General features: G+C 47.6%; 1 protein-coding gene across 24 annotated transcripts in view; it reads left to right on the top strand.

Moving 5' to 3' along the window:
• The window catches only part of LOC105072482 (partitioning defective 3 homolog), a 536087-nt gene that overhangs the window by 136393 nt on the left and 373784 nt on the right, over positions 1 to 25910 (top strand). The gene's annotated exons all lie outside the window — the stretch shown is intronic.

Here is a 25910-nt window from a genome sequence, read left to right as displayed (position 1 = left end):
CGTCTGCCAAGTGGGTGGACGTCGCTCACGCACTGTCACCACTTCTGGTCTGAAGGGAGCGGTGGGTGTCCCCGCTCTTTGCTGAATGCTAGTTAGAGGTTCCGTTTGCAGTTCTGAGCTCCGACTCAATTGGGAGCCACTGTCCCCAAGCGCAGGGAGACTTGCCCAGTCCTGAAGTGCCTGTTTCCGGTGCTCCCTTGCTCTTGCCTGCCTTCTTTTTGGTCGTATTTCGGAGGGAATTAGGCAGAAGGGACCGTCTTTGCTGATCAGACCCAGGCAAGTTCATGTTGTCATCAGACAAAGAGTGGTAACCCCTGGGGTTCTGGAGATGTCGGGTCTCCCCTACCAAGGGCACGTTGCCGCCAAGGGCACATTTCCACCGAGGGCAGAGATGAGCGTGGACGGAAGCGAGGATGCAGCTTCGTTAGCAGAGCGGCAGAGACGGCAGGCGGGCAGGCGGGCCTCTCTCACGGAGGCGCGGTGGCCTTGCTCCGGGACACCCTGATGAGCTACCAGCAGAGTGATTGTCACAGCACAACAGTTACTTCTCTGACACACTCTCACAGGTCCTGCCGGCTCTGCTGAATCCTGGCACCCGCTTGCTGCTCTGGTTCCTGACTGTTCTTTCTTCTTTCCACGAGTCTCTTTCTGCTCAACTGTCTCATTAAAGGATACAACGTTTTGAAACGTAAAAATTAAGGCACTGTCTGCTGCTTTAAACGCTTAACAATTTTTTAAGTACTAAGGATCTTGGATATACATTTTATATTTTTTTAACCTTTTCCTGTTAATTGTAGGCATGATGTGGGCAGTAGAAAAGGCCTTTAAGCATCGACGCGTATGTGTGTAGTGAAGGGCTGAGAACTTGTATGTCTTTATGGACCCGGGTGACTGCCACCCAGATTGGGACCTGGCATGGTTCCCGTGCCCCGGGGCTCCTTGGACCCATTTTGCCAACGGACGGTTAGTCCCCTGCCCTCTGCTCTGACCGATCACTGTGCGTGGTTTTTCCTGTTCTTGAGCTTCTCAGAAGTGAGATCAGACCTTCCCCTCTGTTGTCTCTGACTTCACTTGCTTGTTGCTAAGTCTGTGAGGTTTTTCCACGTTGTTGGCTCGGAGGAGTGGTTCCCTTGGGGCAGCGTCCTATTGCAGGGTTGGGCCCCAGCTTCTTTTATCCATTCTGCTGCTGAGGGTATTTGGATTTTTTCCAGTTTGGGGGTACTCCCAGTTACGGGGACACCTAACGTCTTTGACACCAGCATGGATCTTCTTACAGCACCCTGCTATCCAACAGAATTACCTTCATTAGTTACTATGACTTGAGACACAAAACAATAACCTCCAGAAAAGAAATGCAATGAAAGGTTTCCTTTAGTGAATCTCCAGTGTTTAATCATGTCAGTCAGGAAAGTAAGTATTAGAATCCACACACACTCCCAAAAATGGAAAAAGAAATGGAGGAGTAGTTTTTACTTATGTTGAAATCTTTTTTTCCCAAAAAGTGAGCCGTGTATACCTGCATGTTGGTCTGTCACGGTCATGAGTAACAACGGTGTGGCTTCTGGTTGTGAGCCTTCTCCAGTTTGATCAGTTGCCTTGTCAAGGTTTGTCTGTTTGTATGTTCACATTCAGTAGATGGGATAACCAGATTTGTCAGCCTGTCTTTATGTTTCAACAAAGAGCAACTTCTTTTTTATAATACTAATTTTGAAAATTTTCTCTCACATAAAGCAACACCCTCTGTAGAAGTAATTGGTTAGGGTAAGTCTTAAACATAAAGATACGTTTGGCAGAGAGTCATAAAAATTCCATTTCACAATAAATTCCAAGAAGTGCAGTGTCTCTGTTTCCCTGGAAATCATCCTAGTGGGTTTCAGAGGAAGGCCCCACAGTTGAAGATGTTCCAGCACAAAGGAAAAGTCCAAGGGCCCACGGGGAGTGACAGACTGCAGTGGCTCGGTTGTGTTTCTCTCTCATTGCGACCACTTGTCTTAGCATTGCGCCAGGCAGCTCCTCAGGGACGGCGAGGCCACCTGGGCCCGTGCAAGCGCGAGGGGCGTCTCAGGGTTAGGACCTTACCCAGACGAGTCTGGTAGCTGAGTTTGTGGTGGCCGTGGGAGACTCTGTCCTGGGTTCTCTGATTACCCTCTGGGTGAAAAACAATGTTTACTAAGGCGTAAGCCACAGAATATGCTCATTTGAATTTTAAAGTTAAAACTTGATAGTAACCGTAACAGTTGTTTAGAACTTCCGCCAAGGAAAGGATTCTCGCGGAGGCGGCTTTGTCCTCGACCCTGCTGACAGTTGCTCGTCATGTGATCACAGAAGGGTTGTGCCTTCTGGTGCTTTCCAGTTTGTTTGTTTCCAGTTCTTGTCCGTCGGCCTCTTGCTGCCTGGGCGGGGAGTTGGGGGGCAACCACGCGGGCCGCCCCCCAGCCCTGGGCTCACACAAGCCCTGAGCATGGCCGCGGGCACTCTGCGCGTGTCTGTGGGTGGAGGTGTGGGTGTTTCTTGCTCCACACTCCCCCAGCACTTGACCTGTTCGTTTCAGACGGTCCACGTGTTTCCTGTAGGTAACTTTTACTCCTCCTCTGCAGTCCTTGCACCTTTTATTCTTCATGCCTCGTCCCATGGGTGGACCTCAACACCAGGCTGAGGGAACGGGGTGATGGCAGCCTTGTCTTGCTCACGAGTTCTGGGGACACTGCCCTGTTTCCCACCATTAAAGGTGAAGGCTTTCTTGTAGGCGACTACTCACCCGATTAGAGTTCCCAGGTGCCCCACGTCCGAGGGGCCGGGGTGAAAGCCAGGTCTGACTTGTTCTAGGGCCACATCCTCTCGCTGTCCCCACTTGCCTTCGGAGGGACTCCGCAGCTGGGTGGCCTGTCTTTCTTGAATGCTGGGATCACTCACTCCTCCTCGTGAGCTCTTCTCGCCTTGAGCAGAGCCGTGTGCGAGGAGCGCGGAGGCCCAAGCTTCCTTCGGTGACGTGTGTGTTTGTGTAGTAGGTCCCAGAGCTCCCCCCCCGCGCGTACCTCTTCCTGTTGGAGGGGACTGTGCACTGTTTCTGGTGCTGGTTGGAAATAGTGGTTTAAATGTAGTCATCATTAAGTGTAGGTTGTTCTTCCAAATTGATGGCACCCACCCTGGGTCCCTCACACCCCAAGCTCCGACCGCCCAGCCTTCGCTGACAGCCCGTGTCCCCCAGCTCTGCGCTGCCCCCACAAGTGGAGACTGACTGTCTGAGGAGTAAACCTCCCCTCTGTTCTCCGTGAGCCGGAGAGGAGGCCGTGGTCTGAGTGCCAGGGGAGAGGCGCGAGTCCTGCCTGCAGGCCCCAGTGAATGTAAACCAGCAAAAGGAGGCTTAGTTTTGAGCAGCGGAGTGGCAGAAGCGCGTCCAGCCACGCTGCGGTGTTCCTGCCCGCGGCCGGGCCCCGGGGTCACTCCCCTTCCTCAGCCGTGACATTGTCTGGCTTCTCAAACCCGCCGGTCTCCTAGCTTCCAGCGAGAAAACCGTATCAAGTCTGAAATGACAGAAATGAATTCCTAAGTAAGTTACTTTATCAAGTTTTTACTGATATGAATAATAATAATGCTCTTATGAATGATAGCTCCTTCCCTTCCTCGGTGGCATGGAGCTGACGTCCTAAATCCGAGGTGGTGTCCTCTCTGCTCCCGTCTGGGCTATCACTGATAAAACATTAATCATCTCAAGGTTCTGTTCACGTCCGTTGATGGAAATGGTGAAATGTAATTTAGCTTGAGGAACTGAATTAATGTTTTCTAATAGCTCTGAGGCCTTTGGTGACTTACAGGTTTCAGTGCTGGAAGGTGCGCGTGTGTGTGTTTACGGGCGCACGCTGGTTCATCTAAATGGGTGGTCACAAGTGAAGTGCGTCCTGTGTTACAAAGGTGTGTGTTAACTCTGGTGCATGTTAGCGTGGTTTATTGGTGTCTGTCATCACAATGCTTGTTGTGTTACACACCGGGTACAAGGAGGTGCTCAGGTAAGAACTATTTGTTGAATTTTGCAAAACCTTCAACTACAGGTGGGTGGCATGGACGTGGATCTCTGTATCTAGTGCTTATTTTCAGGGAAGTTCGGAGTTTATTGCTTGGTGAGTTACACTGTGGAGCTGTGTCCTGCAGGCTTAGCCCTCCTTCCTTCCCTTCCCTCCTGTGCAGCTCTTCTGCCCCCCCCCCCCCGAATATAACTCACACTCATCACACTACTCATTTCCTTTTGAAAGAACTCCCTCTGCTCATCGTGCACTGATAGTCAGTGCCTCACCCACCTGCACGTCGGCCGCGTGGGGGTCAAGCCCACCACGTGCGTTTCCAGCTAGGATCTTGTGCTTTCCTGTCTCCCTGCCGGGAGCTCTGTTCCCCCGTCTTAGAGCAGTGGGCCCCTCCTCGTCTCCGGCTTGTCCTCAGTCTTGGTGCTCAGGGCTCCCCCCATCACATGCGCTCTCTGTCCGCCCTGCTGTCTGAGCCGGTCCCTCACTGCCGCAGCCTGCCTGCCTGCGTCGTGTGAGCTTGTGCGAGGAGGGCTTCCAGCTCCTGTTAGGTTGGGGTCCCTCACGCGCCGTCCGGATGAGAGGAAGCGCCAATGGCGGAAGACAGGCAAGTTCGCCTCCTGCGTCGGCTCCCTCCCTGCCCCGTTTGTATTCACTACAAAGCCAGACAGACCCCGCTCGTCAGTGACGGCTAATGATGACAGTGAGGTAATGGAGCCCCACCGGGCACACGCAGAGATAAAGTAAGATTTACTTAGTCGTTGGGAGGAGGCCCAGGCTCAGAAATGGGGACTCCACTCCTGGAGGTGGATGAGAGATGTGGCGTGTGGCAGGGGCCTGGGGACACGGGGTCAGGCAGAGGAGTGGTGCAGGCGTGTCTGTCCCCTGCTCCTCCTGGCCTTGTTTTGCGGCCGTCCTGCGGACGCGGGCCAGTCTCTGGGGAGAAGCAGCGGTCTCAGGTTGATTGGGTCTCCAGTGGCAGGAGGGCAGGGTTTAATAAACGGCCACAGTAGTGACAGAAAGAGATTTTTTTGGCGTCTGAGTCCTTGGCCTGAAGCATCTTCTAGATGCAGGGTTTACAAGGTTCACTCGCGCGTCTTTGTTGGAGAAGCCCGAAGGGGCAGCTGCAGGCCCCGTGGACTCCCACCTGTGGTGCCTGCTCTTGGGGATGATTCTCTGCACACCTGGGAGGGTCTGAGCCCTGTCCTCTCCTGCGATTCACGGGAAGATGAGGGCCCTTCTTCACTGGGTTCACGGCTGCCATGCTTCTCCCACGTGGTTTAACATGGTCAGTGGCAGCACTGCGCTCTGAAGCCACGAAGATGTGGTCAGCTGTGAGTTTTTGCACTGTGGGCATCTTCAGCTAAACGTGCCTTGTCTTCCTCCTTTCCCCCACGGTGGAGGGGGGAGGGGAGCAAAGGGCGCAGTCACCCAGGCAGCACCTCGTGGGCTTTGAAACGAGAAGAAGTGCAGAGAGCCGTCTGATTCGTCCCCGCTTCCGGGGCTATTTGAGTCGACCTTCTGAGCCTGGTTCCTCCTTCAGCACTGATTTCAAGCACGGTTTGGAGGGTGATTGAGGGACAGCCCCGCTCAGGTGCACGCCCGCTGGCGCCCACTGCCTGCCTGCCTGTGTGGGAGAGACAAGACTGAGAACGCGCTGAGGACCCCCCGCCCCTCACATCGGGTCCGGGGGAGCGCGGCAGTCGGCTTTGCAGGGAAGGTCAGGGTAGAAGTTTCATCGGCATATTCGTACATCTCGCAAGCGCATGAGAGGATGCTGGTTTGTGGGATGTTCACAGTGTTTGTATAAATGGCAGAAACAGAGGTCAGCGCTGGGTCACCTTAAGGTGACGACCAGGTCACTTTCTTTCTTCCATCTGCTTGCAAGTTCCTGTGTGTTTAGTCCTAGGAATTAGGAGCCAACACTGTGCATTACTGATCTGTGTTACTGCGGCGAGGACGCACCTTGGTGTTCTCATGTGGGGCCAGCTGGAGAATTTAAAAAAGAAACGTGATACCATGTCCCCCTTAATGGAACTGAATTCATGGTTGATCAGAGACAGTCAGTTCATGGATGTTGTCAGAAAGAGGAAGAAGCTGTTTGACACTCTTCAGTTCTTTTTGAAGTTTGCTTGCGGAAGCTTACTGGGGTGGCTACCACAGGGGACTGCGGACTGGTGACTTAGACAGCAGAAGCTTCCGTGCGGTCCTGGAGGCTGGGTGCCCGAGGTCAGGGTGTGGGCGGGGTGGTTTGAGGCCTTTCTTCCTGGCTTGTGGTCAGCCGTCTTCTCCCTGTGTCCCAATCTCCTTTTCTTAAAAGGACACCTGCCCTATTGGATTAGGGCTGCCTGATGGCCCAGGTCAGTCACCTCTTCGGGGCCCTTTCTTTGGAGACTGAAGATGCAGTTGCCTTGTGAAGCCGTGAAGCCAAGGCTTCAGCGTACACACCTGGGTGGTTGGGTGGGTGAAATGGATGGCCTTCGACAGTGCTACATGTTTTAAATGTGATTTGAAGCTCTCGCTTTTTTGTTTTTGTTTTGTTTTTAATTGAAGTATAGTCAGTTACAGTGTGTACTGGTGTCGAGCATAGTGTCCCAGCCATGCGTGTATGTACATATGTTTGTTTTCATATTCTTTTTTCATTAAAAGTTATTATAAGATATTGAACATAGTTCCCTGTGCTTTGCAGAATTAAATTTTAAATGTATTTTTATATATTCTGGCTAACATTTGCAAATATCAACTCCCAAATTTATCCCTTCTCACCCCCTTTCCCCAGTAACCATATGATTGTTTACTGTGTCTGCGAGTCTGTTTTGTAGATGAGTTCATAGTCTCCTCTTTTTTCTTTTTCTTTCTTTCTTTTTTTTTAGATTCCACATATGCATGAGATCATACGGTATTTTTCTTTCTCTTTCTGGCTTACTTCACATAGAGGGACAATCTCCAGGTCCATCCATGTTGCTGGGTGTCATTTTCTCCTTTTTTATGGCTGAGTAGTATTCTGTTGTGTAACTACACCACAGCTTCTTTACCCAGCCCTCTGTCGATGGGCACTTAGCTCTTGCTGGATGAGTTTAAGGGAAGGACTGACCAGCTCTGTTCAGCCAAGCTCTGTGCGTCTATTTCTGTAACACGCTGCTCTGCCCACTGCTGTTTACTCACAGGAGCTTTGTTGGTGTTGGAAGCATCTGCGTCTTCTGCCTCATGGCACTTCTGCAGGTGCTCTGGTTTTCGGGCAGCATTACCTCCAGCGGAGCGCCGCCCCTCAGATTGTCACATGCACGTCAGTGTTGGCGGTGTCCTGTCCAGGTGCAGGTCTCAGCTGCAGGCTGAGATGCTGCGTCTCTTGGTCCCCAGGGGATGCTCATACTGCTGGCCCCCAGACCGCAGCTTGAGAGGCAGGGCAGCCTGGGCCGCACCATTGGCAGGCTCCAGTGCAGAGTGAAGGTGTGGGCCCCTTGCTCAACAGTGATTATAAATTTGAAACTGCGACAACAGAGCACCGAACCTAGGGCGAGGGGCCCTGTGTGACTCCGCAAGCAGAACACCCACCCGCCAGCACCAAGCTGTGGCCAGAGTGCCGGGCAGCTCATCTCAGGGCACGTGTCCACACTGGTCTGCAGAATGATCACATGGATCATGCGATGAAGTCCTTGTTCTTCTAATTAATTGTGGTTTTACGTGGTGCTTGCACAAAGCTCCTCTGAGGCAGGAGGTGTAGACACGGGGGTGACCCCATCTCTGTGTCTGAATGGAGCGCTGCACCCTCACTACACTGGTCGTGATATGTGACCTGGCCTTCCTGGGGGGAGGTTCAGAGGAACCTGGGCCACAACACACGAGTTCCTCTGCCATCATGATGGCCATTCCTTTGTCCTTGATGCAGCTCTGTGCCAGCTTTTTACCGGTTGGATGCAACTCTGTGAGCAAAATCCATTTTTTTTGAGGTGAAAATCATTATAATAATGATGTAAAGATTGATTTTTAAATGCTTGGGTTACTCCTGGCCAGGGATTTGTTAGTTTTTCTGTGCAGGAAACACGTCCGCCCCTTCCCGAGACTTACAGCTCAGGACCCCCCCCCCCCCCCCGCCCCCCGCCACCGTCTCCCTGCTTCCTTCTCCCCTCCCCGCTCTTCCGCTGAGGGGGACGGTGCAGGTATAGGATTCTGGGAGCCAAGGAAATGTTTTTCATTTAGGATCAGCCCGAGGAGAAACCTGAGGCCTGCCCCCGCTCGTCCGCCCTGCTGGATTGCCTCTTGGTGCATTCCAGACCCTCGATACTGAGTTCCTTTAGTCAAGTAATTATTTCAAAGAAAATGAGCAGGTTTCCACAGGTCGCCACTTCTTTCATGTTCTTGCTTTGTAATGCCTCCTTCCCGTCTCAGTCTCCAGGCATCTTATTTCTGTGTCCTTCGGCTGGGGCTGAGAGCTAACCAGCATTCAGGTAATTGTTGCTCGATGTTACTGATCTGTTTTCTTTCCATGGATATTTGAATTATCATGGGATTTGAGGGAAGATAGTTTCTTTAAGAAAAGTTCTGGTAAGCATCTTGTGGGGGATTCTGATTCTCTGGGTTGCGAATGATAGTGTATATTTTTTGAATAAGTGATACTTGCATACAGCTCAAGATGCCAGAGTTACGAGTGCCACCGCCGTCCCGAAGCTGTCAGGCCCTCCCTTGGGGGCCCTCAGGGCTCTGTGTGTGTATGTGTGTGTGTGTGTGTGTGTCCCCGTGTGTCCGTGTGTCCGTGTGTCCCCGTCCTTCTGGAGTTAGTTTAGGCTGAGATGAGCAAAGGCAACGCCACCCCCCGCCCGCTTTTTACACAAACAACAGACTAATTTCACAGTTTTGTACCTTTTAGAAAGTACATGAACTATAATGTTGCGGGATTTTACAGGAGGCAGTGACCTTCAGGGCTGTCGGCAGCAGAGGCAGAACAGTTCGCAGGGCTGCAGGTGCTGTGTTCAGTGGCTGGAGTCACACCTGCGGCCACGGCCACCTCTGCTCAGTGTCAGAGCTGGTGCTGTCTGCAGGCGTTCAGGGCTGTGCATGCCCCCCCCCCCCCCATATATATATATGGGAAAGTGGTGGGCCTCAGTACTAGAAATAATAAAGAATTAGCAAGGGAAATTAAGTCGATTGTTTTTAAAAAGAAAAAATTAGCATCCAGTTAGTTTAATTTCAATTCCTAATAGACTGATGAAATAATATTAACAAGGGTGTGTAAACGTCTGTGAGATAATGGAGCAGGACCAGAGACTCTGCAGCAGCAATCACCACACACACCTGATTGCTTTCCTTGACAGCCTTGTGGAACTACTTGATTAAAAAAAAGGCCATGGATGTTAAATATCAGCATTTTGGGAACGCAGTCTTTTGAAATCTTATGCACCAAATTAACTGAATTGGGTAAAGAAATGGTAAATGTGTAATAAACTATCCAAAGAGGTAATGATTACTGAAAACACAGCAAGCTGACGAGGACTTACCTGCAAGAACGAGCTAAGCAGTGTGTCCATGACGTCTAGAGACACTGTCGAATGGGCGTGTCCTTGGTTTGTGTTTGTGAGTGTTGGAGTGAAGCCGTGATCAGACATGCAAGTTCAGTTTAACAGCAAAAGGTGAAACGGACTTCTTTGCAATAAGCTATTGTGTCTGGGGAGAAGTCATCGAATCCATGGGTCAAGGGAAGGAGGAAACCTCGTGACCAGGTGCCTGTTTCAGGAGGTGGCAGTAAGGTGACAGTTGATAATTGTGTGAATTAGGTATGACCTCGATATCCCACTGCCCCGTTTTTTTAGTCCACGTGACAAAAACATATCAAGTGGTAATGGAGGAATAAATCCTGTTCTGTGTTTGTCAGGTCTGTCATCCTCCCATCACAAGACTGTTGTGATTGGGAAACTGAGAACTTCTACTGCAGGGAGGGAGACTTTCAAAAAAGGAGTGTCTCCCAACTGAGAAAACAAAGAGAAAGTGGACGCGCACCGTAGGGACGCAGGGAGATCCGCTGAGCTGGATGACGCTCGCTTTGTTGTGAATTATTAGGAGGCACAGCTTTTTGAGGAGCTGGGTACCAGGTTCTCAAGGTGCTGCCCACAGCTCTTGAGAAGAGATGAAGTCGGGCCAAGGAGCCAGCCTCCGATTGCCCTTTGCCACGGGTGTGGTCCTGTCTTCCACATTTAGGCTTTAGTTAGAGAGGCTGCAGGGTCTTAGCAGGTGTGTTACAGACAGCAAGTGGGCCTTAAGCACATGGCTCTTTCCTCCTTGCTGCACCGGCGAGTGTCTGCACTGGTGTGTCCTGAGTCATTGGTGGTTGTTCTTCACGGTGGGAAGCAGTAGGGATGTGATGCCCACGTGGACGAGGAGGGTGAGATTTCAGTCTCTACAGCAGGAATGGTGGGTTGACCTTTTGACTTAATCCCACTTCAACAAATGTGCGTCTGCTCTGGGCCAGGAAGAACAATACTTTGAAAAATAACAGCTTGAAAAGTCAGTGGGACGTGCCGGGCATCTTCTTTGTGTCTTCAGGTTTGTGTATCAAACATGGGTTTTCTAACCTGAGTGATTCTGAGAATTTGTCACACTTACTCTGTGCCTCGTGTATACTAAAGGCTTTTCTAAATAAAATATCTAGAAATGGAAGCGTTACTGATAACTGTTAAACAGGTGGAGATGAAGGAATTAAAATTAGCCCTTAATGTGCATTGATTTTTTTTTTAAAGACATCAATTTTATAGAAACTTTTGAAGAATTAAAGTGATAGAAAATTGCAAAGCACCTTCTCCTCCTGGTGGGAAAGTGTTCCATTTTCCTTTTTTGGTGAATGTAACATAGAATCAGTACTAATGCTGTTTGTACTGTACTTTCGTGTTTACGGAGGGGATTCACAGATCCTCTCATATTTCATCTGTGCAGTGACCTCTGGAAGATAAGATTTCCTGGTTATGCTTTTTAATGTCTATTTCTTAACTGTGTCTAAAAGCAGACTGACTGAGCTCCATTTCCTCAATTTAGAAGGCTGGACTGATTAACTGTGTCAGAACATTCCAGGAGGCAGAGGAAAGGAAGAGACAGGGCTTTTACATGATGGAAGCTGCTCCTGCTATGATCTGACCAACAGTCTCCTCACTTTTCCAAGGCTGGAAATAAAACACTACCCAAGATGAGGAAAGCAGGGAGCCCATGTGACTCCGACCTTGGTACGCAGAGGCGCGGCTGTCCTGCTGTGCTTGGGGAGGAGGGTGCTTTGGTTCTCTGTTCTACAAACTCACTTTTGCTTTTTCTCCTCAGTGCCTGGTGTTACTGGCATACACTGAAACTTGATTTACATTTTATAGCACTAAAGCAAAAATCAAGATCTCTGTATCATTTTTTAACTATTTGATAAATACTTTTCGGTGAATCTTTGACTTTATTATTAGAACTAAGCATGGCAGTGTACAACCCCTAGTTCCCCAAATCACAGCTGTGGCTTAAATGTGCTAAAAGTGTATTTCCCTCTTATGTAAAGAAGTCAAGCAGTTGGCATCCCAGGGCTGGTGTGTATGACAGCCCCAGCCCATCAACCTGATGGCCCAAAGTGGCTGCCTGGGCGTCAGCCATCAGGTGCACATTCCAGGCAGCAGAGAGCAGGGAAGAAGAGCACCTTGCTTCCCTTTTGGGATGGCTCTGTGAAGTCCCAGGTGGCTTTCCTGCTTTTATCCTGCTCTCCTTGGAGGGCTGATGAGAGACAGCTTGCTGTGAGGTAAGCTCAGCCCAAGACCAGCCCTCCCCCCAGAGGGGATGGGAGGGCGGGGGCGGGGCCGGGGCAGGCACCACTTGTCCTGCACATGCTGTAAGACACCACGACAAGCCGTGACGGGGCCTCTGCAGTCTGTCTGTTGCTTCGGGCTGCACTGATCAGTTGATAACGGTGGAGGTTTTCACGTAGAGGTGTGTATATGCTGGAATAATTGCTTGGTTCATTTAAACTGGTGGCTGTGAGAGGACGCTGAAGAGCACGTTTGTTCTCAGCTCCTAACCAGTGACGCTCCCGCCAGGCTTCTGCCTGCTGTTCGTTTCCATGTTGCTCCCCGAGGCTTCGGGAGGACATGGAAGCAGCTTGGTGCTCGAATGCTTTCCATGTGACTTTCCCCCTTGTTCTTTGAAAGAACTGAAAATTGCCTGGAGAAGAGTGGGTGAAACTCCATCCCCCCATTCCTTTAAGGGTCTCAGGTTTGGCGTTAGAGAATAGAAGAAAATTCCAGAAACACCCTTAAGAAAGTTATTATTCCTTCCACATGTGATTTGGAGCAGCGAAGGACAATATGTTTTATAGTACAACTTTTAAGACGACTGAATTGGCAATAAGTTCGCATAATAAAACTTCCAGTGAGCCTTTATATTTCTCCTGGGGACTTCCTTGGTTCTCGGTGTAAATTTTTAAGAGTCGATACCAGCTTTCTGTTCCTTCTCCTCCTTCAGTGTAGAGCTAATGTGAAAGCAGCTCGCGTGTCTCCGAGAAAGCCTCCCAGTCGGCCAGCGCGTCAGCCCACACGTGCTCGGGGGCAGGCATGCTGGATAGCGGTTTTTAGGCCCTTGAGGGACGCCCATCGTAACAACGTGGTGTGAGTCTGTTTCTCATCCATGACCAGGCGAGACCCTCCTTTCCCCCGCTGCCTCGCCCAGGCCCCCGCATTCTGGTTCTTTCCCACGACCCACTTTCATCAGGTTCAGCCCTGCGCCAGCAGAGCAAGTCCGGTTTCTCAAAGACCTGGGTCTTTTTTTTCAGTTCTAGGTTTTCTGTTACAGGACAGTGTATAAAGTCAGGCAAATTGATGTGTCTTTTGAAGCTTCAGTATCCCCACGTTTGAAATAAGAACTGGAGTTACAGTACAGTTCTCTTCCACTTCTGAAATTCTGAAGCTCCACCCAATGGCTTTTTTTTCTAATTAGCTAAAATTTTTTCTAGAACGTATTTTCCTAAGATTCACAAATACCCGTTAATTTATATTTAAAGATGCTATATTTAATAAATGCAATAATTATTCACTTTTTAAAAGGAATTTAAGTCAAGAAATGTTTGATATTGAATGTTTATTATTATAAGTTCAAGTATATAAGCTTATTTTCTGTGATACTGTGCATCATAAAATAAAGCCACACAGCGTGAGAGTTGTGGGTTAAGTTTTATTTGGGGCAAAATGAGGACTCTAGCCCGGGAGGCAGCATCCCAGAGAGCTCTGAGGAGCTGCTCCGAAGAGGCGGGGGGAGCTCAGTGTTATACCCGATTTCAGTGGAGGGGGGACGTGCAGTCGGATGCTTGCTGCTGGTCATGAGGAGCAGGTGTCTCCGTTAATGATGTTAGTGCTTTTCTAGATACGAGGAGACTCAAGAATTGGGCTAAAAAAATCTCCTCCTGAATATATCTAACTATCTGAAGGCCTGTTCAGCCAATTTTCCCAGAGCACAGAGCGCCCCATTCCTGACCTCCACCCTGAACTCCTTTCAGGGGATGTTGGAGGTCGGTGGCTGCAGTGGCTCGGGACTTAATCCAAGCAGAGGCAGATGGTAAGTGCCAATTTTTAGTCGGCAATACGTGTATGTTGTAGGGAAAAAAGTTGAAACAAAAACGTTACTTTCCAACAGCCTAAATGTCCATCAACAGATGACTAGGTAAAGAAGATGTCGCATATTTATACAATGGAATACTATTCAGCCATAGAACCTGGCAACATAACGCCGTTTGCAGCAACATGGATGTTCCTGGAGAATGTCATTCTAAGTGAAGAAAGCCAGAAAGAGAAAGAAAAATACCATATGAGATCGCTCATATGTGGAATCTTAACAAAAAAACAAAAACCATAAATACAAAACAGAAACAGACTCAGAGACATAGAATACAAACTTGTGTTTGCCAAGGGAGTGGGGGTTGGGAAGGGACAGACTGGGATTTCAAAATTTGTAGATACTGACAGGCATATGCAGAATAGATAAACAAGATTACACTGTATAGCACAGGGAAATATATACAAGATCTTGTGGTAGCTCACAGAGAAAAAAAAGTAACAATGAATGTATATATGTTCATGTATAACTGAAAAACTGCTCTACACTGGAATTTGACACAGCATTGTAAAATGACTATAACTCAATAAAAAATGTTTAAAAAAACAAAAGCAAACAGAATTTGTAAATAAATATGTTATTAAAAAAACCCATTACTCTCCAGCCCTACCTGTGTTCTGTAGTTTCAGTTAGAAATAAATAACTGTGTTCGATGACTTAAGGCAGATGAGGGGGGGGTGAAGGCATCACCTCGTGAGCCCGCCAGACTCTGTGTCAGCCTCCTTGAGGACATTAGATTTTCTTTCTGGTCACACAGCGCGTGCCTCATTTTATGACGTTTGGAGCCTGTCCTGAGCACACGGGGTCTGGAGGTGGCCTCGCTCCCGTGGGCTTTGTTTATTCTGTGAATTATGGTGTGAATCTTTATGCGCCCAGGCTTTGTCATGACTTCAAGCTTAAAGGATTTAAATATGGGAGATGCCAAGTTCTGGGAATAGACTTTCAGGATAACAGCCAGGCTTAGGAAAAAGTCGGGGGAATGGCTACAGCCTTTAAAAAGATGTATTATTTTACAAGTTTTGGCAGACAAATTAAAGTGCTTCTTGGGATTCTATCAGGAATGTTTATTTGGGAGACTTACCTTCCATTTTCACTGAATAATTTTATTATTTGTTTAGTGCCTACTGTCTGGCAATGAAGTAGCCTCTTTGCTTTTTTTTTTAAAAATTATTATTATTTTTTAATTTAATCTCTACAAAAATGCCCAGGAGAACACAGGTGTCACAGATGAGGGAACCAAGGTCATCCAGGGGGCGTGGCAGGAAGGCTGAGGGGTCAGAGGGCTCTCCTGGCTTCGGGCTGAGACAGAGACCCCAGGGGTCATTGACAAGGGTGTCGCTGAAGCGGTTTATTTAATACTTTGCTTCCTTGATTAAGCAGGTCTCTTGAAATTGTTTATGTCTGGCTGATCTTCTCCCCTCTCCTCTGCCTCAGGGCTTCTCCTTGTAAGCAGTATGGATTCAGCCTGAACTGATTCAGGAGAACCAGAAAATGAAAAATTAGCCCACATAAAAATCTGATCAGTCCCTGAAATTGAGTGTTTCCTCAGACTCTTAGAAGTGCAGGGAAGGCGTGTGCATATGAAGAGTTGGAAATGTGGCTGTGACTTGGTAAAGGCTCAGGCTGTGTAGACAGAGATCAAGAGTTTGGATCCTGGCTCCACCAAGTACTTGAAATACGACCACCCAGAGCCTCAGTTTCTTCATGTGTTGGATGGGCCGACAGCTCACCTCCGAGCGGTCAGGTCACAATGAGATGCTGCGATGACTCTCAGGCAGAGAGCTTGGCCAGGTGCTGGGTGCTCTTGCTGTTCACAGTGCCGTCTTTGGTGATTCTGCTGTCCATTGGCGTGGGAACACCTCCTCATTTGATTTAAGAAAAATAGCATGTCTTTAAGAATTTTTAGAATAAGGAATGAAGATTTACTGATGAATGCTGGGTGTATTTTTATAGGTTATTTATTTTTTTAAAAAAACTGTAGGAGTTCTCTAAATAGAATTTCTTCAGTGTGCCTAGAATATGATTCAGTTAAAAATGATTTTCCTTTAAATTCTTTTCAGAAATTTTCTGTGATACTTTTCTTGAATAGTAGTTGAAGTATTCTGAGGAGGTGTTACATTTTTAAACAGTTTATTCTAGTATCAATTGGCCCATTAACTAAATGATTCATATCCCTGGACAGCATGAAGCTCTGGTTTGAAAATTTAAAAAAATATATAATTTTTTGGGTAGTTTTATGGCATTTTTATTGGGAAGAAGTATTTCTCATTTCCATTTTACAGGCAGAGAAGATGAGTCATATGATACTCATTTTGCAAGAGCAGCAGAGGCTGATAAATGTGGGCAGAGAAGGAAAAGGGTGTGGAGAAAAAATCCTTGATGCTCATTCAAATTGGACTCATCCTGCAGTGCTGTGTACGGAAATGGTTTTAATTTTGCTTCTGGGTTGTCCTAGAGTTTGGCGTGTGTGAATGGAAAGGTCTCTCGGGCAAAGATGCTAATTTAAGAATGTTGTCTGTCTGAATGTTCCTGAGAGGATTAAACAAATTCCACAGCAAATAAATGGAGATGTTTGCAAGGTTTTCCACCCCTACGTAATTTCCAGAAAACACACATGGACCACTTGCTAAGCCGAACGTGTAGGTACATTAAAGAGCCCGGCTCACACGGCTGGACAGTCGCGGAGGGAAGCGTGTCTGCAGGTGTGCATTCCGCTGCAGGAGCTGCACCCGAAATTTTAATTAGAATTTATTTCCAACAAGAGCTGCTCCCGTGTTTCGCCCCCCGAAGTCGGTGCGGAAGCGCCCTCCTTGCCCGGCCGTTAGTGTGCAGAGCCCCGCGGCCCGGCCCGCTCTCTGCCGGCCTGTCAGGAGGGCGACACAGCCTGGTTGCTTGGAAACACTTAGCCACGCTCACAGCGGGAGTCATCAGTCTCTTCCAGGCCTTCGCCTCCACATGCGGGGGAGAAAATCGAGTTTTGCTGCTGACGAATGTAATTGATCACCAGTTGTTGGAGAGAGAGCAGGATGTCCAAAGCTTGAGTGCCTTTCATTTTTAGGTGTTGGATGCGGACAAACTAGGGCGACACAGCCACTGTAACCCCACCCACCGTGGAGGTCTGAATTTGGGTCTGTGTGTTTTAGTATTCAGGTCCCGACACTGGTCAGCCTGCAGGGTTCTCTCTGGGCTTGGGAGACCTTTTCTGTAGTGATTTCTTTGGTTTCCAATAAATTCACACAGCCATCTCCTTCACTGGAGTTCTGATGAGTGCAGTCGGGAAGGGCCCGTGAAACTGGGGCGGGCAGAGGGGTGAAATGAAAACCAGACACCATCTGGTTACCTCTCATTCTTTATGGGGCAAAAATGCTTTTGTCTTATTTTCTTTTCTCCTCCATCCACCCCTTCAGATCAGAGAGTCGTCTTCAAGAATTTCTTTCCCTAAAATGTAAAGTAATGAAGGCAGCGTGTTTCTGTGGTTGATTTCATTTGACTTGGATTCATTTTTAAAGATTTTCCGGTGGGGCTCTTATGAGCTCTTAAAAGCTGGAACTGCAGCACAGCCGAGGAGAGAACATCAGGGAGCTGGTCAGCCGCCCTGCGAGGCAGGGGTGGGACGAGGGGCCGCGGGGGCAGAGGCAGCACTGGGCCCCACCCCCTGCAGCCCGAGGCGGCCTGTGAGCCTTTAACGCCAGTGTCTTTTCTCATCGTGTTCTACTTGAGGACACCTGTGAACGAAAGTGTGGGAATCTGGGGAGGCCTTACCTTTTAGCCTCTTGTCAGATGTCTCTAGTGCTGACTGTTTACTCAGGACAACACGGAGATGACCTGCAGAGCTCGAAGGAGCGCTCACGTCCGTCTCGCTCTCTGCAGATTCTGATTCAAGCTTCCCAAGCTCATTCCAGCTCACTCGTCAGGCCCTGATTCTTACAGGCGCTGTTGCGCTGGGAGGGGTTGGGGTGGAGCTCTGCTCCTGGTGGGGGAGGGGGAAGCCCTGCTCCTCTGGGGGGAACCTCTGCTCTTGGAGGGGGAGGGGGAGCTCTGCTCTTGGTCGGTGGTGGGGGGCTCTGCTCCTCGGGGGACTGGACAGGGGAGATCTCACATCAGAGCTGGTCGCACCAGTGCTGATCCCACTCTGCGTGGTGAGCCCTTCGTGTAAGGAGTGGAGGTGGGATCCAGAATCTTCCTGTGTCTACCGAGTTCTCCGGTAAAGCCAATTTGGAGGAAAGAAAGAAGACGCCCACTGTTCTGTGACTGTGTCCTAAGGGTTTAAAGTCCACTGGGTGGCATGTGTGAGCTCTCACCCAGTAAACACTCTGGGGTCTTGCCTCTGACCTGTCATGAACTTGGCATTTACAGAACGTTGTTCCTCTTAAAATATGTCTAAGCAGTCTTCTTTGTGTGATGGCTATGTGTGTGTGTGAGAGTCTTGCAGAAACTGTTCTGGATGGGAGTGTGGCCGTCAGCAGTACCAGAAGGGCTGGTGGCCCCAGGGGGCTGCCTGGGCCCCACGCCGTCTGTTAGCAGCAGTCTTTCGGGGTGCACCTTCAGTCTGTCAGAGCTCACCGAGGCTCCCGCCTCTCCCCATGTGTCTTGAAGGACTAATTGTCCAGAGAGGAGGGGATGGAGTGCTTCTGAGTCTGAGTTCTGGGGTCCCCTGTGTAAAGGTGGCGCTGGCACAAATCCTTTATTGGTGGAGTTAATGAAGCCCCCAGTCTATGGCTAATTGGGCCTCCCTCTCGCTCATCATGTGAGGAGCTGGAGGGCTTGGACCAGGCCCCCAAGCCTGTTTTTGGTGAGCTTTCGGCCGTGTCGTACCACCTGGGTTGTCCCCGTTTTGGAGTCACATGACTTTGATTTTTGCAGGTAGGTATGAATCCTGGAAAGTGCCCGGGACTTCCAGGCTCCCCCCACAGTAGGGACACTGATGGGGGATCACCCCTCAAGGTGTGTTGAGGGGCCCTGAGGACAGGTAGGGACTAACAGACAGATGTCTTGATGGGTGGTGATCAGGCCCGAGTCTTGGAAGAACAGAGATTCTGTTACTGTTGTGACAGTGAGTTTGAGGGAGGAATTCGGGAAGGTCTGATGCAATTGAGATTATTAACAATATTATATGGTTTTTGTTGTTTGCAGTAGTGGTTTTAACCCTTAGACACCCCCCCCCCCCTTTTATAATAAATATTTTGCAACCTTTCTTTTTTGGTGTCCGGAGGTGAACGCCGTAGAAAATGTAACCTAACTATAAATACAGTAAATAAACAGACGGGTTGCTGGAAGGATGGAGTACCTACATTCTTATGCTATGAGATGTTTTACATTCTAGGCTAATTAGTGACCTCTCAGGACAAAAGGCACATACAAAGGAAGTCACTTACAGCAAACGATTTTTCCAAGCCTCACCTAACTGGGCAACAGGCGTCTTCACAGTGTCAGAGCGCCCCCCAGGTCCCCGGGGGGACTCCTTGTCAGAGTTACACTTGCTGATGGTGCTCTGTGCAAAGCGCAGGCACTGAGCACATGTGCTGACTTCATGAATTCCTTCTCAGCCACAACTTAAAGGGTCCTTGACGTTCCTGACTGCAGCTACAGAGGCAATTTTAAATCTCTGATGGCAGTCATACCAGTGTATGATGATGTATGATGTCACGACCTCCACAAGGTACGTGGAATAAAATAGAAAACTTTAAGTGCCTCCTTTAGGATAGAAGTAGGATATAAAATAAACCATGGTTAAAAAAGTTCTAGTGCCCAGGTAAATTTTACGTTATATTGCATCATTAGATTGGACAACTTCATGACCACTTTTCATACCACATTTTGTAGTTAGATTTTATTTATCTTTTTTTTCCCGCCTAAAGAAAAAAAATCATTTGGTGAGTTCTTGTGTCAGAGGTGAGGAGCAGAGAGCAAGTGTAAAACCAGGAAACATGATGCTGGTCAGTCTGAGGTCAGCTCTGTCACTGCTCAGTTCATCTTAACTCATCTCACTGCAGTTTTTCAAATCACCTTCTTCCTTGGAAAAATCCCTTTGTCAGTTAGATTTGTTAGTAAAGCAATTCTTTTTCTTAACCTAGAGCATCAGTGATATTTTCAAGATGATAAAAAACATTGTCGATGGCATTTAAACAATTGCTCGTTCTCGTAATTCATGGTTCATGGTCTCATACCTGTCACAGTTGGAGAACTGGGTTTTTTAGTGCAAATTGTCATTGCTTTGCTGACCCAGAGACATGCGTTCTTACTGGGTGGAGCGTGACAGTATTTGTTTGCATTCTCTCCCTAAATCTGGAGTCCTGTGTTATGTTTTCTGTTAAGTTAAAAAATACAAACGTTGTTTCCCTAAATAGCTAACCTCGCACCAGTGATGCACGTCCAGTTGGTCCAAATAGGAACTCCTACACTAAATGAGAGGGTAATTTCACAAGCCAGCGTTCCAAAAAGTTGAGTTGATGGTTCCATTAGACCAGGGACATTAGCCTTCTTAATTGAATCAGTCTCTGCTTTCTTCAGCAGAACTTTCCATTCCATCTGCTCTTCTGGTTTATTGTTCTTCCGTGTGTCGTTTGCTTTATTTCCCAAATATATGCATTTTTTGCTTTTGTCATTGAAAATCATTGCTGCTTTTGCGATCTCCTGCTGTAGAGGAAGCCTTGTGACTTTTACAGTCGCCGGTTTCATGGTTGTGTGAGTGCTTGGTGCCACCTCGTAGGTTTGTGAAGCCCGCATGAAGTGTGTGCATAAAAGGCTTGGTCTACAGTGAGTGCAGCATTAGTGTCAGTGGCTCACGCCATCATTGTCCTGATTAATCTGTCACTGTCATCCTCTGTGTCAATCAGTGTTCTCCTTCTGACGTCTCCAGGAGAGGAAGTGCAGTATTCTAGATGCAGATCTTTGCCAAACTTTGAGTCAGTTAAACACCTTGAAAACTTTGTGTCAGCAGGACTGTGAGTGGTTGGTGTCTCTGCTTCTGCTCCTGACACAGGGCGTGGGCCACAAGGCGGACCATCCACGAGGCCCTGGATGCTCAGTCCTGTGGTTCTCAGTGTGGTCGGAGACACCTGGGGACTTCAGTGCTGTCCTCGGGGCTTTGGGTCCTGGCTCGTCATAGTTCCACTGAGACGCTGTCTGTGTTCACCCTCGTTATCGAGTGTCTCATGCGGTTTTCTGGAACCTGCAAGGGCGCGGTGGCAGCACTGCTTTGACCTCGTGCTGGGACAGCGTGTGCTTGTCTGTTCTTGGATTTAACACTCTCTGTTCTAATTTCTAAAGTGGGGGATATTGACAGATACACCCCCATGTAAACAGAAGCTCTGTGGAGTTTTCAGCAACTTGTAAGAGCATAAACATCCCTGAAGCAGCTGCCTTCCCCCTAGCAGGTGGGGAGCTGGCCCACCAGCCCGCGGCCGAGCCTTGCAGCCCCGCTGCTCCCTGAGGCACGAGGAGGAGGAATTAAAAACCTGCTTCCACATCGCCTGTCATGGAATCCCAGAACTGAACGTTTTCATATCTATAAAGAGGGGTGCTGATTTTCATTCACATCCATCTAGGTGTGAGAATAATTATTGTGTGCCTCTCACCATTTGGAACTAAATAACCTGTTGGAGTTTTGGGTGGAAACAAATAGTGCGTCGCATCTGAATTTTCCCTGAACAGTCTCTGTGGCTGCCTTCGCCACCGAGAAGGAGAGCACTGCCAAGCGCGGCTGTGAACCAGCCTAGTTTGCTGGGTTGTGTTTACAAAATAACTCAAACAACAGGTAGACACTTGAATATAGTTTTGCATATTTTGGCTAAACCTAGGAGAGGAAGCAGCTTTTGAATTTTGAAAAAAATCCAAGACTGGAGATTCTTGGAGGATTAGATGCACGTGTGTTGTTTCGCTACTTTTAGAAAATTTCTTCCCACTCTGTTATTTGTCTCCATTCGAGGAAAGTAAAAGTGTCTGTTGGTGGCCTTGGAATCACCTGTTTGTCTTTATTTTAGCAAGATAAAAACCTTGAATAATGATAAGGAAACTATTCACACTCTCACCTGTTGTTTCTAGTCTGTGTAGGAAGGAAAGGCTTGCTTAACCAATGGTCGGTTAATCCTCATTCAAACAGGTATGGATGGAGTTTGTTTCATTTTTTTCCTGATAATACAATTTTCTTACAAGTTTTGGGAGCATTTTGTGATGGTGGTGACTGGTGTTGACTTAAAACATCACTGTCATGTATAACCCAGTATTATATAGCATTGCATATTAACTCGAGTCATTTATCCCTCATAATGTAAACATGAAAACCAGTTTAACGTCCGTCAGTTTTCTGGTGGGACCAGCCGCTCCCTGAGCCCCATGCTGCTGTAGGACGGCTTCGCATTTCTCTGCAGTTCAGACCTTCATGCAGCGAAGCTTTTCTCATTCTGCACTTGGCTAACGTTTTGTTACTGTCTTGCTTGCTCAGAAGAGCTCTAGGAATGTGTTTTTTCCCCAGAGGGAAATACGGTTATACCTTGGATTATTATTTATAAAAAATGTTAATCTGGCATTTAAAAAGTCTTCCTATTTTTCTAGATACTGTGGAAAGTAGTATGATGAGTTTAGATTTGAATATTAATACCTATTTGGATGGCTTTGTTGGCCTTTTATTTAGAGATAATAATCCTCACTGTAACTGTAACTGCCTTTGTTGGCTGAAGGGTTTCACGTTCAATCCTGTCAGAAATGAAAGTTAGAAAGGGGCTCGGGCAGCTGACATTTGAGTGCACCCCTCCTACAGGAGGGAATCGAAGTTCAGGAAGGGTAACTGCCTGAGGTCACCCAGTGAGCAAGTTCTGGAGCTGGATGCTGGCGTCTGTGTGACTCAGTGACTCTGCTCCCTAACTTGGAATTTGCTGCATCTGGGAACAGAGTGGGGCCCCCACCCTGCCCTGGCCCTGCCAGCCCTTGGCCGTGCAGCTCACTCTGTTGCTGTGTTGTGAATGATCATCATCTTCTTCTTAGACCTCAGTTTTATTATGTATGGAAATAATCTCAAAGGTCTTTTAAGAAATCCTTTTTTATTTCTTTAAAAATTTAAAAATATGATTTATGTTTTTTTTGTGTATCATTGAGAAGTTTTTTTAATTGTATAAAACACTTTCAAATTGAACACAGTTTGGATTCCTAACAAAAGTATTTAAAATCACAATAAATTGAGGCCTCGTCCAAGGATGTCTCGTTTGCCAGTGATGGAAGCATTGTGATGACACTGGTTGACTATGAAAGTGTGATCATCACAGTGCAGAACATGATTCGCGTCTGTAGTGGGAACTTCAGTGGGGTGAACTTTGCTTTCACTGTTGTGACCGGTCCTAGCCAGGGTGAAACGCACTTCTGTGAAGACGGTTGTGGAAACTCCTTCTATTCACGAGGAACCGTGGGTGACAGACGTGAAGGTGCTGGAGGAGGTTACGATGGACCCTGGCAGGAGGGGCGAGGACCGTGCCTACCTGATGGCCCCGCGGGAAGAGGCCGCAGAGCGAGTGAGGACGGTTGGTTTCCCTCCCTCTTGATCACCTGTCCACCATTCTTGGCAGGCTGTTGTAAAGGCATCGTGCTTCTAGCCGGCTCCTCCCAGAGCTGCACACACCACGCGGTTCTGAGGACGGGTGGCTGGAGCATAAGCCTGGAAATGCTGAGTCAAGTCTGTTGTGCGAGGCTACTTGGTGAAATGCGGCTTGCTGCGTCCAGCTGTGACTGCCGGTGTCTGCTCTTCCTGTTTTTATCTGATTGTTTAAATGAATGATGCTACCACTACTTTAAAAGCCATTGGAAATTTTAAAATTAGATTAAATCGTCCAAGTGCATGACTGATGTTTGCATCTCTCTGTGTTTGTGTTAATTAATGACTGAAAGCAGCCTCTGTGGATGAATTTAACCCATGACTGTTTGAAATTTTGACCAGACCAGTTGTTTCATGTTAAGTCAAATCAGGGTAAAAAGAAAATACTGCCCAAGGACACAGGTTTCTTAATGTTTAAACCTGTTTCAGAAATGACTTGATGATTTTAAGTTTTTATAATACTGGTAACACACATTACACCAAGCAAGCATCACATACATGTGTACACACACACAGTTAGTTAATATTTTAATTCAAACTGGTCTCAGCTCTTTACCACTGATTTTGAAATGAGTGCTTGTCTGTACTGACAAAGTTTTTTGCAGATTTTTTTAGAACACACTGATCAGCGCCCAGTGCGACAGGAATCTGTTACAGGGGTGGCCGTGCACGCTCTGGTGAATGTCTTTTTTCTCTGTCGCACGTTAACCAGCAGCCCTGCTCTCGCTTGAGCTCTCACTGGCCTCGTGTTTTCTTTGCGTGGGCTCTGTGCTAAGAGCTGTGAACTGCATTTCCTGTTACTAGTTTCCTGTGTGGCAGTCCTCCTTAACTACTCACTAGTACCCTTGATTTCCAAGCCTTTATAGAGAAAGTGACTATAAATAGTCAGAGAAGTTAAATGTTAGCCTAAAATACATCCTTAAAAAACATCCTGAAAGTATCTGAATAGTTCTAGAATTAAAAAAATTTTTTTTACTCCTTAAAATAGTATATTCAACAACAGAGATTAATAGTAACATTGAAGGATATGTTCTTGTCTTGAGGCAACATTGGCTTTCCAGCCGTCAACATCATGTGTGTTGTTTGGCCAGCTGCACAGATGGACGCACCAATTGTAAAAATTCTTGGATTAATTTGTTTAATTAATACCTAGTCAGAGTATATAAATGAGCTACTGTGGGTCTTTTACGTGCTATTTTCCATTGCAAAAGCGAAAACGCATTTAGGGAAAAGAAAACTACACAACTCATGTTCAAAATCTGCTTTTTCTTTGGGTGGTTTCTTTTTTTAATGATAACACGCAGGTAAATTTTGCATTCTGCTCCAGTTTGCACCTCTTTCTCTACCGTCTGTGGTCAGGTGTCCTCACTGCGCTTCCTGAGTGATGCATTCACCATACGTCTCACTTGTTACCGCCGAGTCTCCACCTTGTTTCCCTCCAGGACACCTCTGCACTTGCCTGTCAGAAGGGCCAAGGCAGGACCGCGACCTGGTTTTTAAGGATTTTAATCTGTGTTTGGAATTAGTCACAATCTGTGTTTTGCTGTAAGATGAAGCCTCTTTGCAGATGGTCATGACGACCTGCGTAGAAGCGTCCCGCAGGGGCACTTCATCTTGTTTTCATGTTGCTTTCAGGAGCGCACAGTTCTATCTGTCAGTCTCTGAAAAAAAAAAAAGTTCATAACTTTCTGCAAAGTGGAGAATTTCATTTTGTGCCGTGGTGTTGACAGAGCGGGGCACTGTTCCCAGCCCTGCCACAGGAGTGTGGACTGAGCCTTGCCTCCACCTGCCTCCCCGCCTTGAGTAAGAGGAGCCCCTCTCTGCTTTGTCCTTGAGGTGACCCCAGGACCGATGGAACGTGAGTTGGATGGTCAGTGGTCAGTGCATTGGACTGTGTGTTTAATCATTGAAAAATCAAGATGGGTATTTTCTTTTTGATAAAGTGAAAAAATAGTTGAATCATGACTTTCGGTTTTGTTTTTTGGCCATTTAGGGAGTGGGACAAATTAGGAAAAGCCAGTTTTCATGATAATTTGAATCCTGCATTTTTGGAGGGTGGTGTCCCCTGACCAAAGCTGGCGATCTGGTTAGCGCTGTGAGCTCACACAGGCCCCTGCAGGACAGGACCCCTGCTTGCTCTCGTTTGAGGAGTGAAGTTCACACAGTTACCTGAGACAGATCCCAGGTGTGCTGTGCACCTGAGTCACTTTTTAAAAACTCAGATTTGAAGAACTAGGAATAAGTGACTTACAACACAGAGTTGATAGAGAGCAAGTTGTTTACTGCGGTAAGGAAGACGGGATGACATCTTTCAGTATGCAGCCTTCCATCTGGCCATATGGTCTTCAGGGGTGACCAGATGAAGAGCTGTCTTCATATAATGAAACTAGCTCTCATAATTGGGTATAATTGGACAGTAAATTATCTTAGGTTTCTGGCCAGCAATTAATATCACTGATGGTCTAAATTTGTTTTAATGCTATTCATGTGACAGACAGCATTACTCAGCCATACTGAGTGGGCTTGGGAGCCAGTTTCCTGAACTTCGTCTTGGCTACCCGAGCTAGTGGTTCTGTGTTCTTGGACAAGTTGCTTGGCTTTTCTGGAACTCAGTTGCTCTATCTCTGAACTGGGGAGAAGAGATGCACCTGCCCCATAAATTTGTTGTGAGAAATAAGTGAATTACAGTGAACATT

Source organism: Camelus bactrianus, chromosome 35 (assembly GCF_048773025.1).
Source record: "Camelus bactrianus isolate YW-2024 breed Bactrian camel chromosome 35, ASM4877302v1, whole genome shotgun sequence".
Classification (NCBI taxonomy): Eukaryota; Metazoa; Chordata; class Mammalia; order Artiodactyla; family Camelidae; genus Camelus; species Camelus bactrianus.
This window is presented reverse-complemented; position numbering and strand designations above follow the sequence as displayed.